We start from the raw sequence: 18,923 nt of genomic DNA on the forward strand, positions 1-18,923 counted from the left end.
TCTACTTGGGCACCATACTGTCCCTCTGTAAATAACGCTGTGAGATTAAAAATGAACCATTTGGCCACAACAAATATTTTAGCCATCTAAAAATGAGTAACAAAGCGATCTCTACTAATTGGCCCCTATACATAAAAAGGCACACATGAACAAATGGTATAGTGTAACGCGTGTTGGAAACAAAATCTTAACCATATAAGATTAAATTGTAAGTAATCTCGTGGTGACCAAATAAATAAAACTTCAAGTATTTCATATATAATGTCATAATATAGTAGTCCTTTTGGGTGCTATATCACTTTACCCTGCTTAAACCTGTTATAATACAAAACAATAAAGACCAGTTTCTGCTTACCACAGTTACTCATGTATACAATATTACATTACTGTCACGCCATTAAGACTTATTAAGTCAAACACCCAGAGAAAAACTCTGCAATCCTTCGTAAGCTGCCGCAGCCATCTTAAAAGGCCTAATAGTATGTTCACCCATATAGCCATCGCTATCACTAACCAATTCCTCATGCAGTAGTAACATACGCTATATATTTATTAAATAATTAGACTACTGTAAACAAAGCAGTAGCTCCAATACAAAAAATAAAACCTGAAGGAAGTGACCCAACTAGGGCCACCGGGTCACTCTCGATCTCCTCTAGCCTTCCAAGAATGAAGAGTCGATGACGCAGTAAAGAATACAAGCAAACTAGTTTATTCACAAAGTACACTGCAGTGGAGGCCAATCTGACCAGCCTCCTATGATGGCTGACAAGGAACTGACTCTAACAAGCATAAAGTTACATTATGTATGTTGCGGAGCCCACAAAAACCCACCTACTATGGAAAAACACTGGTAGCTGTCGTTATACAATGGGGGTACAGAACATAAGTTTCGATTCCACAGCCTGGCACAAGTTATCTACTGCCCAAGGTCGTCTGGCTTATCCTCCCCACTAGACAGGTGGGAGAAGGCTTGATGTAACAGAAAAGGCATGCGTTAATGAGCAAGATTTCAGCATTTGAGAAACAAAACTTACCGAGAACCATATCTCGTAAATGATCAAATAACAGTTTCGATTATAATACAAAATTGCGTCTTCGAGGGGTAAAATGGTGGCACAGATGCTAACCTAACTTACATAACGGTTAATTGTGTATGCATCCAGAGAATATACTATAAAATAGCTAAATAAATGGTAACATAATCATGTAAAATACGAGCAATATGTCGGTAATACGTTTCAGTTCTAACAGACCTTCCTTTTAGCATTATTTAGCTAACGCAAATTACTTTATTCTTGCTATCAGGTAAAGGTCTTTACAGTTCTAAAGGTAGGGACAATATAGAAATACAGGCAATAACATGTCAAGTGCGAATATATATATATATATATATATATATATATATATATATATATATATGCCACATGTTTGATCCGCAAGAGCATGGACACATATCAGGGCGGCCAGGTCGCTGGGGGCGAACCACCTCCAATTAACATTCAACACACATCCTCCTTATTAAAAGAAGTACGCCCGGCCAGATTCCAGGATTCACAGGTATTCTTTATTTTATGCAGCAGCCAAATTATTTCATCCTAACGCGTTTCAACTACATCGGTAGTCTTGATCACAGGTTTGAGCTGCATACGGGAGTCTCTGGCGCAATTGATTTATACGCCGTCACAGGCCACACCCATCACGTGTGGTCCCAAATTACTACAGTTCCCAAGGTGCACTGTTGAAATGACACAGTCTACCCTCCATTCTTGAATAACTGAAAGACGGTTTCCCTTTAGTCATTTCAGTTCAAGATACAATGTTATTTGCAGGGTTAGAACAACACCTTTAAAGTTAACAGTTCGCTCGTATTTTGAAGGCTGCTGTTGCACTTCACAATGTTCACAGATACCTGCCGCCTGAAATCCGACGTGACTCACAAGTGTGCTTCACCTTCCCACGCCTTACAAACTCCTCTGTTGGCAAGTATTCGCTAGATCACGCTGTGCTTGCTGGGATACTCCGTGCTGCCTTCCGAGGGTTGCGGGCGGGTCCTGCTCTCCAAATTAAATGCCACATGTTTGATCCGCAAGAGCATGGACACATATCAGGGCGGCCAGGTCGCTGGGGGCGAACCACCTCCAATTAACATTCAACACACATCCTCCTTATTAAAAGAAGTACGCCCGGCCAGATTCCAGGATTCACAGGTATTCTTTATTTTATGCAGCAGCCAAATTATTTCATCCTAACGCGTTTCAACTACATCGGTAGTCTTGATCACAGGTTTGAGCTGCATACGGGGGTCTCTGGCGCAATTGATTTATACGCCGTCACAGGCCACACCCATCACGTGTGGTCCCAAATTACTACAGTTCCCAAGGTGCACTGTTGAAATGACACAGTCTACCCTCCATTCTTGAATAACTGAAAGACGGTTTCCCTTTAGTCATTTCAGTTCAAGATACAATGTTATTTGCAGGGTTAGAACAACACCTTTAAAGTTAACAGTTCGCTCGTATTTTGAAGGCTGCTGTTGCACTTCACAATGTTCACAGATACCTGCCGCCTGAAATCCGACGTGACTCACAAGTGTGCTTCACCTTCCCACGCCTTACAAACTCCTCTGTTGGCAAGTATTCGCTAGATCACGCTGTGCTTGCTGGGATACTCCGTGCTGCCTTCCGAGGGTTGCGGGCGGGTCCTGCTCTCCAAATTAAATGCCACATGTTTGATCCGCAAGAGCATGGACACATATCAGGGCGGCCAGGTCGCTGGGGGCGAACCACCTCCAATTAACATTCAACACACATCCTCCTTATTAAAAGAAGTACGCCCGGCCAGATTCCAGGATTCACAGGTATTCTTTATTTTATGCAGCAGCCAAATTATTTCATCCTAACGCGTTTCAACTACATCGGTAGTCTTGATCACAGGTTTGAGCTGCATACGGGAGTCTCTGGCGCAATTGATTTATACGCCGTCACAGGCCACACCCATCACGTGTGGTCCCAAATTACTACAGTTCCCAAGGTGCACTGTTGAAATGACACAGTCTACCCTCCATTCTTGAATAACTGAAAGACGGTTTCCCTTTAGTCATTTCAGTTCAAGATACAATGTTATTTGCAGGGTTAGAACAACACCTTTAAAGTTAACAGTTCGCTCGTATTTTGAAGGCTGCTGTTGCACTTCACAATGTTCACAGATACCTGCCGCCTGAAATCCGACGTGACTCCTCTGTTGGCAAGTATTCGCTAGATCACGCTGTGCTTGCTGGGACACTCCGTGCTGCCTTCCGAGGGTTGCGGGCGGGTCCTGCTCTCCAAATTAAATGCCACATGTTTGATCCGCAAGAGCATGGACACATATCAGGGCGGCCAGGTCGCTGGGGGCGAACCACCTCCAATTAACATTCAACACACATCCTCCTTATTTACTGTTAACTTTAAAGGTGTTGTTCTAACCCTGGGAACTGTAGTAATTTGGGACCACACGTGATGGGTGTGGCCTGTGACGGCGTATAAATCAATTGCGCCAGAGACTCCCGTATGCAGCTCAAACCTGTGATCAAGACTACCGATGTAGTTGAAACGCGTTAGGATGAAATAATTTGGCTGCTGCATAAAATAAAGAATACCTGTGAATCCTGGAATCTGGCCGGGCGTACTTCTTTTAATAAGGAGGATGTGTGTTGAATATATATATATATATATATATATATATATATATATATATCTTCACAAAATGGATCCTTTCAAGCTGCTTGTAGTGGCGCTCTTTTCTGCGGTGCACAACTCCTCGGCTGAGCCCAGCCGTAATTAATCAGCATACTTTTCCTGCCAAGACAGGACAAAATGGGGTGCACTCACGGAAAGTGGTTTCACAATGTTATTTATTCCAAAATTAAATCATGAAAACTGGTGTCACAGCAAAAACCAATGCGTTTCGGTCTCCATGAGACCTTGGTCACGGTTGTATTCACTCGTGTTTGTTCTTTATACATAAAATCACCTGACTTCCTGTCACCACGTTTTTTTTACAAAAGGAAATGAAAAGTTTGGCACATAGCATTCTAATTTTGGTAGTTTGACAATCAAACATTTGTTTTAACTCGATGGCTTTTGCTATTTAATTTACATAGTAAAGGATATAATTCATGCCCTCTAATGGGCTTTCAAAAGGTGCAATTTCATACCCTTCTTAATGCGTGCAAAACTTTTTACACATATTACGTATATATTTATCAAACCCTCCAGTGGGTAATTTGTAATTAGACAATTATCCTTAATAATGTACAACATGCGTATTTTTACAGCTGTAGATACCGCTGTATATTTATCAACCCTCCAGAGGGTGGTTATAATACGTATGAATACATTAAAATGAAACCATCAATTAGTTAATTCCACCTCAACATGAATTCCTACAAGTTGATAACTATGGATGTAGTCTCCCTTTATTCCAACATTGAAAACCAGATCAGATTGACAGCTTGCAAATACTTTTTAAGCAAACGTAATATCCAATATCAAAGGCATAATGAAATGCTAATCAATATGATGGAAAACTGCTTAACAAAACATGTCTTCCTATTTGGCGAGGAATTTTATATTCAATCCAAAGGGACAGCAATGGGATTTTCCTTCAGTCCCAACTACGCCTGCCTGGCAATGGGCTAGTGGGAGCAGCACCTTGCCTGGCATCCCAACCATGATGAACATGTCAACAAGACAGTTAGTTGGCTGAGATTTATAGATGATCTCTTTATAATATGGGACGGGACTGAATTGGAATTCAAACAATAATTTGTAATATTGAATAACACAGTGGCAAATTTAAATTTTACTTATGAGATCAACTCTGAAAGAGTAACCTTTTTGGATACTAAAGTTTATGTAAAAAATGGGAGATTACATACAACTTTACATCGTAAAAAAACTGCAACAACTCACTTCTCTGTTGGTGCACTATCTTTCCCTCAGGGAGGCAAATTGTACCTTGCACTGTCTCATCACGGAGAAGAATCTGAAATTCATGGGGTGTCGGAGACTGAGACTCAGGCTCCTGCGGATCAGATGAAGAAGAAGCCTGGGTAGCCCAAATTTCTGGGGGAACTGACGCTTTCAGAACGGCCTCTCTCTCTTCCTCCGTCTGTGCCCAAGTCAGTTTGGCATCATAAGAGGGAACAACGCATGGAACCTTCTCCATCTCGTGATCCCCTATCCCTTTGCAAACCCCACCATCATATTTGAGTTGGAGCGGTACTCGCCGACAATGAGAGGTATGGACCAATGCTTCCGGCTGTCCACTCTCACTGCTGTCCTTGTCATGATGAGGATCAAATATGGTCCTCTGGATTCCAAGCTGTCTCGCCTCTGGAAATTCTTAAAGAGAATGAAATCACCAGGCTGTATGGTGTACCTGGGTCCCTCTGGTGCTGGAGGCAACGCTTCATGTATCTGTTGATGAATAGAACATAAACTTTTAGTAAGATCATATAAATAATCGACCAACAGAGGATAATCAATTTCAGAACACTTTTTCAGTCTAAGAACGCCCTACACATTTGCGGGACGGGCAAAGACAACTTTGTAAGGCGATAATCCAGTTCTAGAATGGGCTGTCATTCTGGTGGACAATAGAGCAAGGGGTAATGCATCTGGCCATTGCAACCCAGTACGTTCCTTAATCTTTGCCAACTGTAGCTTGAGAGTACCATTGTACTTCTAAACTAGACTTGCTGAGTGAGGATGATTTGCTGCATGAAATTTTTGCTTGATGTGCAGACTATCGCACACCAATTGGATCACTTTTGCATTAAAGTGACTTCTGTTGTCACTCCAAATCAAACAGGACAAACCGTAGCGTGTGAAAAATTCCTTAATAAGAGCCTTCGCCATGGCTGTGTTTCTTTTGTTGGATAGGCCTCAATCCACTTACTAAGTGCACAAACAACCACTAGCACATACTTACAATTATTAACTCCGTGCATCTCAATATATTCCATCTGGACTACCTTGAAAGGGAGGTAAGGTGGCGCAAAATTACTAGAAGGTGTAAGGGTACCTTTTCCAGGATTGTACTTCAAACAAATCATACAGTATTTCACCAAATGGGCACAACCTTTGGGATATTGTCATTTTGCCACACAGAATCCAATAACCTACATATTCTTCTTGCGCTAATATTAGCTTGACCATGTGCCATTGTAATTACAGGAAATACATATGCATCGGGTAACATCCATCTCTGCTTCTCTGATTTATCAGTCCATCACCCTTCGTCATCTAAATGCCCTGAACTCTCCTGCCACACTGCCAACTCCTCAACTGGTGCCTCACTCTGTATTTCTCTAACACTTTCCAACACATTTTCAAACATGATAACATCAGGTACCAATGTAGCAGGTCCTACCACAAACATATTCGCCATTTCCGACCTGGCCGTCTCTTTTGCAATCTGATCTGCAAAGGCATTTCCCCTCCCCACATCATCAGTAATTGCTTTATGGGCCCTACACTTCACTATTGCCAATCATTTGGAAAAGGTCAAGGCTGTCAAAAGCCTCTCTATCAACGGGCCGTTCTGATTCTTGGTGCCATAGGAAGTCAAGAATCCTCTCTCTCTGCCCAGAGGCGTCCAAAATTATGGGCCACCCCGAAGGCATACTGGCTGTCAGAGTAAATATTGACAATCCTTCACTCAATTCACATGCTTGCAAAAGCACTATCAGCTCCGCAGCTTGCGCGGATTGGTAAGGAATACGTAATGTCTCAACTACAGTGTGTAGCGTGGTAACAGCATACGCCGCTGTAGTGGTGCCATCTGACAATTTGAAACAAGTGCCATCGACATCTAGTTCCCCTTGCGGGTCAGATAAGGGAACATCAATCAAGTCTACCCGTCCCTTTGTCCCTTCTTCTGTACGAAACAAACAATCACGGACATCTGTATCTTCATTCTCCGAAGGGAAGGGTAGGAACATGGCTGGGTTCAGGATGGCACATCTTTTGATAGTAATATGAGGTGCAATTAGTGTTTATTCATAACCAGTCAGACGAGCACTGGTGAGGCGCTGCGTCTTTGGCTTGTTCAAAAGTACATCCATAGCACGAGGTACCATTACTGTGAGATCATGATTAAAGACGAGCCCCGCCAATTGTTGAACAGAGACCGCTGCAGCCGCGGATGCTCTTAAACAACTTGGGAGGGCTCTAGTGACAGGGTCAAGCGTAGCAGAAAAATAAGCACAAGCCTCTGCTTTCCTCCAAAGGCTTGTGTTAAAACAGAACGTGCACATCCAGCCGCTTCGTGTACGTACAACATGAAAGGCTTCTTATAGTCAGGCGTACCAAGTACAGGTGCAGAGCAAAGAACAAATTTTAATTGTTCAAAGGTATGCTGACATTCATGCGTCCAGTGCAAGGGTTCATGCACATCTGTAGTTGTTAAGCAAAGCAAGGGCTTTATTAATAAACAATACGCAGGTATCCAATGTCGACAATACGAGGTGATGCTTATGAAAGCACGCACATCCCTCTGAGTCACAGGGACAGGCATATTAACAATGGCATCAACTCATTCAGGTGTTAGCCTCAGACCCTCCTTCTACAGCAGGTGACCTAAATAGGTGACCTGCTGTTGACAATATTGGAATTTGGAAAGGGACATTTTATGTCCTTTGTTTGCCAAACTCTTTAATAATGTAACCATAGCATCCTGAAAACCCTCTTTGGTATCGGAGGCTATCAAAATGTCATCCACGTACTGCAATAATACATTACTTGCGGGAAGAAAGAGAGAGTCCAATTGACTTTTCAAAGCTTAGCTATAAATACTGGGACTTTCAGAATTCCCCTGAGGAGCTCGAACAGAATTGGAAGCTCTTACCAGCCAGAGCAAATCCAAAAAGATACCTACTGTCTGGTTGAATAGGAATACTAAAGAAAGCATTTTTCAAATCAATCACAGAAAAGAATTTGGCTGTGGAAGGAATCATCGTCAAGAGAACAGTAATGTCTGGAACCACTGGGAACTGGGGGACTACTATTTTATTGATCTCCCGCAGATCAGTCACAAAGCGGTAGACATTAGGATGTGTATCAGGGGAATCCAAAGGTGCCTTCTTAAGAAAAGGGAGAATGGGGCTACTGCATACATTTGCTACTGTCTCCTCAACCACCCCTGATTTGATCAAGTCCTGTATAATCTGCATCAAAGCCTGTTCCCCCAGCTTGTGATATTTTGTTCTGTGGAATACAAGGGAGAACAGAATTATTCTTGACCTTTATAGAAACTGGTGGTATCTACAACAACTCCATATTTGTATCCCTGTGGCCCACAATGAGGAGGGCACATCTTTAAATTCAACAGGAAGCGGTGCACCCTTTGCCAAACACTGTTTTGCACTAACCACATTAGGTCCAAGAGTCATGTAAACACCACCTGGGGAACAATAAATGGTAGCATGTAACTTTTTCAACAAATCCAATTCTAATAGATTTTCCCCACAATTCGCCGCCAACAAAAATGGAGAGTCCACAGTAAAAGGACCAACAGTCAAAGCAAGAGGTTTGGAAATGGGGCTCACAACTGGTACGCTTGAAAAACCTACCGAAACGATACGGCCAGACAGGGCGGACCCGGGGACCAGCGAATGAGAAACAGAGCTATTCATTGCACCTTTATCCACCAAACATTTCTGTGCCGAACCATGCAAATCTGCTGTGACATAAGAACCACACTGATCTACAGGAATTTGGACTGGTCCCTTTCCCTGTCCCTGGCTTTCCTAACCATAGGACATCCGTACAGCTTCATTCATATCATAATCATCATGATAGTACTGCCTTCCCCGGGGGTCATCAAAATAGTTCTGATCAGAATGACCCCACCGAGAATGCACCTGCTTGAACATCTTTCCGATCAAACTCCTCACGGCCCCTTCCACTCGAACCCGCCCTCTAGGTACTGCAATTTTCTGTAACAAATCTGGACACTCGCTTCGCCAATGTCCCTCCTTTTTGCAATATGCACATTCATTCGGCCCTAAGGGTGCACCACCTCTACCAGCACCTGCGACCTCAGAGCCGGACCAGTGCCTCGTCCCCTTCCGGATCCTCTTGCAACCTGCTGCAGCAACACATTCGTTTTAAATCCTTACGCTTCTTTTCCACCTTGTCCTTTTCATCATTTTCTTGATGCTCATAGTACTGGGCCATACTTAATATCATCGAAGGGGAGGAGGTAGTCCAAGTGCTCTCCGAAGCTTGCGACCAAGCCCCAACCTCCGGAAGCAAATTCGTGACAAACCTGTTTACAAACAAACGAACACCACCTTCAACTGACAAATCCTGTCCACTGAAATCCAAGAACACCCCTTCAAACCGAGTAAAATCAGACACACTCTCCTCTTTCTTTTGACAACATGCCGTCAACTTATCCCAATCTACTCGTCTGGGTGGGATAAGAGAATGCATGTAAATGATGATACGACTTGGCAAAGCCAGAATCTCAACCTTAAGTTTTTCACTGGCCTTTCGCTCCTTATCCCATGCCTTAATCTCATCCCATGTGCCACCCAATTCCACCCTGTGATCCTGTATATGCACCTGCCTCCATATATCCACCGGCAACAACAGCCCAAAAATATCTTGATATACGCTAGGGTCATAACTGACGAGAAGGCGGCCTCAGTTAACTCTTTATAATACACCGTAGGGTTTTTCCTAGGATTCGGTAACTGACGCTATCACCTCACTTCTCTTTCACAGGGTATATACCCACTGTTCCTGAAAATGAGTCGCTACCCATTGTTGACCAACATCTTCTCTTTGGTTACGCTGCTCTGGAATGTCAGGATGAAAAATAGGGTGCTCCTCCCTCATCGGAAATTGGGACTCACTAGTTGGAATACGGTGATGTAATCTTTCTCCATACCTGAGTAGCGTCCCAACATTACCAAGAACTTCTGCAGGGGCCATACCAGCTGAATATACACAATCTCGAATGTCATAAATAATTTGAGGAGCTGTGCCTCCAATACACTGTTCCCATAAACCTGTCAATGTAGCTGACATATGCTGAAGGGCATGTTGCTGTACAAACTGATCAAAATCTTTCATCGCACTCCATATATCCTCCACACTATATATCGGACTTTGAGCCCATTGTGATGCCTGATTTGCAACCATCCTATTCTTCTCTTCACCCACATCAGATCGAATCAATACCCGCTCCATTCACTCCCGTGCCGCCCCACAATTCCCTCCATTCGACCCTCACACTGGTGTCCCAAGACTACACAACACTGCGGATGAAAGGTCTGGGGAAGATGCAAGAGGTACAGACACAGGTGAGAGTGTCAGCAATGGCTTTGTGGTAGATGTAAGAGAAGGAGGAGAAACATGAGTGGAAACAGCAGACACTGTGGGGGTTCCTGCAGTCACCACACTCATAGGCTGTGAAGCCAGAGGGGAGACAGATAGGGCTGGAGCCGAAGCTGTTGAGTCTGCAGAAAGACCAGAGGAAGGCGGAGGGACAACGGGGGACTGAGAGATGGAACAGCAGGATATATTCTCGGCAGGGCAAAAGGAGGTGGAGGACGAGTTTCCAGCAGATCCTCCAGAAAAGGATCGTCATCCTCTCAAACAACATAGGACTTATTACATTGCCATCGAAACTTCCTATCTGCACACTCAATACGCTTTCCGGTTTGTTCTCTATTATACGATATGGCCTTCTGAACCACTGTTTGCATTGCCTTCTTCCTAGACTCCATCTCGTCCTCGTATACACCTCTGCTTAGCTTCCTTCTACCATACCTGCAAAGTATCAAACATCGACTGCCTACTTCTTCTAGCAAATAATTTGTCCTGTAAATAATTACATTTTTGTTCATCAAAGGTACCATCCAGTGGCCACTGAAGCTCTGTATTGTCCCTCGTTTACTTTATGCCATAATGTACGAAACATAATAGGGCCAATACGGTGCTTCACATACATCTCAAAAGTCTGAGTGCCTTCTGGAGGCGCAGGCTGCCTTTCCTCCAACCAATGCCCAGCAGAGCAACAGTGGCACCCCAAGCACCACACTTTACTCTAACAAGGCATCCTAGCATCAGACACATTCACTATCCACTCAATCAACACACACACACACACGCAATAGGGATACACACAAACAAAAGAGCTCTTAAAAGCAGTCCTCAGGCTGTACCAAGACAAGTCAGTCTTCAGACTGCACCAAGACAAGATAAGCTCTAGCCCCAGGCCTTTTCAAGAATAAGCCAAATTCAACAAGTGACCTGGCAGAACATTCAAAAACACTCCATATCATAAGGGTCAACAGACCCACCAAGTTAATCAAGACAGCGCCGCTCATACCAAAAATCAAGATGAACTCACCTGGTGTACACAGGTCAAACAAGATTATTCTCCACTGCCGACTCTTCAGACCAAATGGTGAGATCCAAGGGCCTTTTCAGGACCACAGCCGAGGAGACCACTAGACGGGGAGCCGCCCAGACAAACAGGCGAGACAGCCACGAGAACCAGCCTCTATCATATGGGGATCCCTGATCCGACCAGACTCAACCCCGACCCCACAGCCTGATTACGGGCAGGATGGACCACCTGGTGGAGTATCTGTTCGGGTGCCAACTGAAGGAAGTGACCCAACTAGGGCCACCCGGGTCACTCTCGACCTCCTCTAGCCTTCCAAGAATGAAGAGTTGATGACGCAGTAGAGAATACAAGCACATTAGTTTATTCACAAAGTACACTGCAGTGGAGTCAAATCTGACCAGCCTCCTATGATGGCTGACGAGGGACTGACTCTAACAAGGATAAAGTTACAATATGCATGTTGCGGAGCCCACCAAGACCCGCCTACTATGGGAAAACACTGGTAGCTGTCGTAATACAATGGGGGTACAGAACATAAGTTTCGATTCACAACCTGGCACAAGTTATCTACTGCCCAAGGTCGTCTGGCTTATCCTCCTCACTAGACAGGTGGGAGAAGACCTCGATGTAACAAAAATGGCATGCGTTAATGAGTAAGATTTCAGTATTTGAGGAGCGAAACTTACCGAGGACCATTGCTTGTAAATGATCAAATAACAGTTTTTATTATAATACAAAATGGCATCTTCGAGGGGTAAAATGGTGGCAAAGATGCTACCCTAACTTACATACTGGTTAATTGTGTATGCATCCAGAGAATATATTGTAAGATAGTGAAATAAATGCAAACATAATCATGTAAAATATGAGCAATGTGTCTGCAATACGTTTCAGTTCTAATAAACCCATTGGAGCTCTAAATCACTGTATTCAAATTATCATTAGCTTCTCTCTACCAAATGATGCTAAATAGTTATACAGGGCGGTCATATCACTCTCTCCAGTCCTATCAAGATGGATTATACACCACCTTCAAATTACTATAACTTGCGTACCTCCTAACACAGTCTTGCCAACTCGCGCCTTTACAATGTAATGCTTATATGTTTTCATATTATTTTACCTAAACTACGTGAAATCATAGCCTTCATAACAACAATTATGACATCTCCAATTAGATAATTTGTAACAACAGTATGCATGGTAGAGGGGCAAATTATAATGAATGAAGTGGGGCTAGAGAGTTGATAACACTGTGTTTGGAGGTGCGTGAGTTATAGTAATTTGAAGATGGTGCATAAATGATAAATTTAAGGTGCAACTATAACTTAAGAATTTCTAATGTTTTTGTAGGTTAAGTTTGGTTTGCATAGAAAGAATAAATAAAGCTTTCCTAAGTTTCAACATTTGTTTTTTCCATTAAATTTCAATGGTTTTTCTTTTTTAATAAAAAGTGTTTCAAATCATAGACAGTAGAGGCATCTAGTGGAGTGTTGGGAAGTGGAGTGTTATAGAGCACAGCTGAGGACAGTGTTGTACAGTATAGTGATGTCAGTGGAGTGTCGTAGAGTGGAGTGGCGTCAGCGGAGTGGGGTTAAATGGAATAGCGTAGAATGCCTCGGTTACTTACCGGTAATCTTCATTACTCCGAGTACAGTCTTCCTCGCCACATCACTAACAAAGTGAGCTTCAGCTCCACACCAGAACCCTCCAAAGCAAAAAGTCAGTCTCCCATGCCTCCCATCCCTTCCCAAGATGGCCGACCCATTACCACCTGACCTCTATAAGAGACGGGTCGGCCCAACCCATCAGCCTGAATCTACCAAGCACAAACATGAAGCCGATAGCCAGATAGGGAGGGAGGGATGGGAACTCATGTGGCGAGGAAGACTATACTCGGAGTAATGAAGATTACCGGTAAGTAACCGGGGCATTACCTCCTGGTTAGTCTTCCTCTCCAGATGACTAACAAAGTGAGCACATAACAAAGCCAATGGGCTTCATGGAAACCCAAAAGAAACCAACGGACCAGGACGGAACCCCCACGGAAGAGGGCAAACTCCAACATGTCAGCGAGTGGAAGAACCACCCCAGAGAGAGGCAACCATGAGCAAGAAGACCAGCCCAGGACAGAAAAACACCGGGAGGGCCGAAAGACCGGACCCCAAAGACACGTAGTGCCCACAGAAAACGTGCCCCAACCAAAGAACAAAGGAGGACAGAGAAGGCATGGCACCAGACCACACAGAGCCAAAAAGCAACCTGCAAACAGGCCCATGAACAGAAAGCAGTTAACAGGACCAAACACGCCAAGACCGCCCAAAGGACAGCCTAAAGTGAGAGGGGTGCAAAAACCCAAACAGACCATGAGCCACCGGGGCACAACAGGAACCGAAGAAACAGAGGGCAACCCCACCACAGCGACCCAATAAAAAGGCCACAGCAGCAAGAGACACAGGGCGACCAAAGCCCACACCGACACGCACGGTGGACCCTTAACAGCGAGAGAGCCGAACCACCCCCAAACCAAAAACCAGAGGGGAGAAGAAAACAAAAACCACCAGATCCGGCGGCAAACAGGGGTAGAAGCAAAATGAACCAGAAGGAACCCAGACCGGCAGGAGCCGCAAGAACGGACGGAGGTGCAGAAACCAGCACCCCACCTGAACAACAAAAAAAGAAAGGCACCCAAGCCCCACCAGCAAGGAGAGGCAGGCGGGACATGGAACACAGCTGCCCAAAGGTTCCCAGGACGGGAGCCAGACAGCAATGAGAGAGCCCAGGCAGGTGCAAAGCAAAACAGACCCCGGAGGTCGCAGGAAACCACAACAAAACGACAGCAAGGGCACCGAAGAGGACCAGGACCAAGGCCAAGCCCCAAAGAGGAAGGCGAACACCCACCAGGGACCCATGCACAAGAAAACATAACAAACCCGGAAGGAAGGGGAATGCAGAACGAACGAGCGAGACAGCCCAGGACAGTGGACAAGCAAAACTGCCCCCACAACATTCCACATGCAACAAAGGAGCCGCCGAGGCGAGCACCCAGGAAGCAAAAACCAACAAACCTCAGGACATGAACCCAAGACCATAGGCGGAAGAGCCCGCCAACCAAAACACCAGGTCACAGTGACACAAACCCACACCCAGGACCGACCCAGCCGAAAATGGTGATCCGACAGGAACCAGAGGGAACACAGGGGCAAGGCCACAAGGCCTCAGGCAGCAACCCACCAAAGGTGAGAAAGACAGAAAAACTGGGCGGAACAAGCCCGAGAAAGTTAACACCTCCAGGGAGAAAACCCGAGCCGGAAGGACAAAGTGCACCCACCAGGGAAAAAGAAGAACAGGATACAAACAGCACAAGGAGCGTTGGGACCGACCGGGGAAGAGAACTGGGAAAACTAGCAGCCCTGGACAATCAAAAGCACAGCGTGAACCGAACGCCCCAAGGGGTAATAAAATACCGAGGCAGGACACAAAACCCCAGAACCTAGGGAGCCAGAGCCCACAGAGGCCCAACACGGACCATGGAGCAAACCCGGAGCCAAGATCTGCAGGAGCAGAAACGGGAAGAACCCAGGCGAGACCACCACAGGACAAACAACCCAGCCAGGCACACAAGTCCCAGGCGCGAAGCAGGGAGCCCGGACAAGAAGTCCAGAACAACCAGCACCGGGGACACAAACAGGAAGAGATTGACCGAGGCAAGCCCGCAAACCCCACAGGGAATGAGGCACTGCACAAACTGCCCAGGGGAGCAACAAGAAGCCCCCGCGAGGCAGGGGCAAAAACAAGCAAGGAAGCGGCCAACAGAAGGCAGACGAGAAACCCAGCACAGACCCAAGCACGCCCCATAGGCGGAGAGGTCACCAACACCCGGGAAGGGGAGCCACAGAGAACCGGGACCAACCAGACGGGGAGGACCCCCAACGGACTGACCGGATAAGTACCGCCAGTCACCCAGGAACAAGGAGCCTAAAACCCACCCTACGGAGACCAGGGTGGACAACCCAGACAAGAATAGCCAGGGGGCCACACAAAGCCAGATGAAGGGGGACAGCCACCCAAGGCAGGAGATCAACCTCAAGAAGGGAGGAGACCGAAGAAAGGAACCCAGCTCGCCCATGCGGCCATCCGAGACCATGGCGACCAAGAAAACCACCTTGAAGGTGAGGAATGACGGATCCATCTACCGAAGAGGCCCAAAGGGAGGACCCTGCAGATCCTGCAGGACCAAGGGAAGACCCCAAGGAGGAGCCAGGCACACAGCCCGAGGCCCCCACAGAGAACCGCCCGCAGCAAGGGATCAGACCCATTCAGCCAGGAACGCCAGGAACCAGTGTCAAGGAGAGCACAGAAGACGGACAGAAAGCAGAACAACGTGATGCATTTACCCCAGGACAAGAAAACTGGGTCTAAATCCACCGTACACATATGCACACCATGCCATTCCAGCTAGGAACAGTAAAACACCACCAGGGAACACCAGCCACAACACATGCACGGGAGCGTGTGGGGAATACCACATTGCACACCACTGGCAAACTGGCTACCCCAGAGCCCTCTGGAGGCAGCCGAAGGGAACACGTCTCATGAGCACCCGCTGAGTACGTGAACCACACATGAGGAAGAGGGCGCAAGGGATGCCCGGCGAGCAATGCAGCAGGAGGAGGAGGAGGGGAAATCACCTCCAAGGCCTCTGGAAGAAAAGCCAGACAGCAACAACAGGAGAAGAAGCCAAAAGCCAACCCGGAGACGACAGAAGCAGCCCGAGAAGGAAGAACAGGAGCAAACAGAGGACCGCCCACATCAGACCAGCCGCCCACAGCCCCCGGAAACCCCTAAGGCCACACCAAGCAGGACCGACCAGGAACAACCATGGAGGGCACATAAATGGCAAAAAAACACAGCCCCACAAGAAGAACTGAGAACCATCATGTCAACAGCACCAGGCAATCCCAGGCGGAGCCCCATCTAGGCACTAGCCCTGACCATGTCTAACGACTGAGAACAGATGAGAATAGGTGCACACAGCGAGAACGGACACCCAGAAGGAAACTGGACACCGAAGAACACAGCAACCCAAAGACCCATAATCAACACCTAATCGGAATGGAACTGACCCCTGACCTTTGAGGGCGGGACAGACCAAAGAAAAAACGCTGAGTGGTGCCAAGAGAAAAACCAGAGACCCAAGAACACAGGCCTCCACAGTGGTGCACTGGGAGAAAAAAAAGAAGTGCACAGAAACACGAAACGTCGAGTGCTGGAACCGGGAATGGAAACCAGTCACTCAGCGACAAGGATGCCCAACGCACACAAAATAAAAAGAAACGTAAATTATGCATTGGTTCAATATGTGTACATTTTGAAATAAATACATCATTTGAAAAATAACCACCCGGGGACACAGTCACATCATAGGCAGGACTCGAACACTGGACTGTGAGAGCTGGCGCCACCAAAGGCAAAACACTTCCCGTTGAGCTACAGCTCCTTCAAATGAGGATGGCGCTGCCACTGTAAACGAGTGCTGGAACCGGGAATGAAAACCAGTCACTCAGCGACAAGGACGCCCAACGCAGACATAATAAAAAGAAATGTAAATTATGTATCAGTTCAATACGTGTAAATTTTGAAATAAATACATCGTTTGAAAAATAACCACCTGGGACACGGCACAGTATAGGCAGGACTCGAACCCTGGCCTGTGAGAGCTGGCGCCACCAAAGTCAAAAAACTTCCCGTTGAGCTACAGCTCCTTCAAATGAGTGAGGCACTGCCACTGTAAACGAGTGCTGGAACCGGGAATGGAAACCAGTCAGTCAGCAACAAGGACACCCAACGCAGACATTATAAAAAGAAACGTAAAATACGTATTTGTTTAAAATGCGTACATATTGAAATAAATACTTGTTTGAAAAATAACCACCCGGGATCACGGTCACAGCAAAGGCAGGACTTGCCACTGTAAACGAGTGCAGCGAACCACATCCGACCACCAGCCCCAACAGCGTGAACCAGACCCGAAGGAAACAAACCGCACCAGCGGGAAGGAACGGAATGGAGGAACGAACACAGAACACTCAACAAAGGAAGTGATCCCGCCGTCCAGCACAGGGCCACTATGACCCAAAAACAATGTAAACGTGGGGCCTCTGTGCAGCAGTAAAGAAGGCAGTCCGGACTGCCAGAGCCGCCCCACCTGAAGGAACAGCCGAGCGAACTTGAAGCCAGGGGGAGCTGGCCCCGCCCCCGGAGGCCGACCAGCGAGGCCCGCAGCCAATGGCCGAACCCAGGAGGAGAAGATAACAGCCCGACCCCATCTCACGGAGACTTTGGGAAACGGCACCCGCCGGGCCGCAGATCCCCGTGAAAACACCCGAGCAGACCCAGGCACCCGAAGGTAAGATAAGGAGCCAGGGACAGGGGGGCGCAGCCGCAAAAATGGAGGAGCTCCGCCGCCAACAGGCGTACACAGGGAACCAAATGGCCGGCTGCTGGGCACCAAGCCGAGCAGCTAGCACCCCGGCCCACCACACAGGTAATCGAGACGGGCCAAGGGGAATAATTGAAGCCGGGGAGACATGAAATGCAGGGAAGGGTATCCACAAGGCCTAAGAGTCAACAAACGCCCACCGGAGAAGACCGGGAGATGAGCACACCCCGCCAGACATCCCACCTGGAGCAGGACCTAAACAATAAAGCCTGCTAAAGCAGGGCATAAAGCAAAAAAATGGAGGGGGCGCGGAGCAGAACTCCCAAAAGCCCGCAAACAATAGGAGCTTGCTAGAGCAGAGCTGTGAACCCAATGGGTCAGTGTAAGGGCTAGAAGGCGGGGAACCAGAGAGCGAGCCCGTTGGAGCAGGGCCTCTCCCCCAGGGCACCGGGATCTGCTGGAGCAGGACCACAACCCAACTTACCTGAACAGACGCTCTGGACAATCTGCAGCGCAGAACTAAAAAAACAGGCTGAAGGGTTGGGCCGACCCGCCTCTTATAGAGGTCAGGTGGTAATGGGTCGGCGATCTTGGGAATGGATGAGAGGCATGGGAGGCTGACTTTTTGCTTTGGAGGGTTCTGGTGCGGAGCTGACGCTCACTTTGTAAGTCATGTGGCGAGGAAGACTAACAAGGAGGTAATGGAGTGCCATAGAGTAGAGTACAGTGAAGTGGTGTAGAGTGGATTAGCATACAGTGGAGTGGGGTAGAGCGGAGTGCTGTAGAGTAGAGTGGCATAAACTTGAGTGGTGTAGAGTGGAGTGGCATGGAGTAGAGATGCATAGGCTGGAATGGCGTAGAGTGGAGTGGTGTACAGTAGAATAGCATTGAATGGAATGGCGTAGAGTCAAGTGGCATAGAGTGGAATAGCATAAAGTGCAGTGGCGTAGAGTGGAGTGGTGTTTAGTGGAATAGCAAATAGTGAAATAGCGTATAGTGGAATAGCTTAGAGTGAAGTGGTGTAGAGTGGAGTGGCATAGAGTTGAGGCAAATACAGTAGAGAGACGTAAAG

The 18,923-nt window shown here is 46.7% G+C and overlaps 1 protein-coding gene across 1 annotated transcript in view; it reads left to right on the forward strand.

Annotated features, from left to right (window-relative positions):
* The window catches only part of GRK1 (G protein-coupled receptor kinase 1), a 636,766-nt gene that overhangs the window by 326,858 nt on the left and 290,985 nt on the right, over nucleotides 1-18,923 (forward strand). The window lies entirely within an intron of this gene.

Source organism: Lissotriton helveticus, chromosome 8 (genome assembly GCF_964261635.1).
Source record: "Lissotriton helveticus chromosome 8, aLisHel1.1, whole genome shotgun sequence".
NCBI lineage: Eukaryota > Metazoa > Chordata > Amphibia > Caudata > Salamandridae > Lissotriton > Lissotriton helveticus.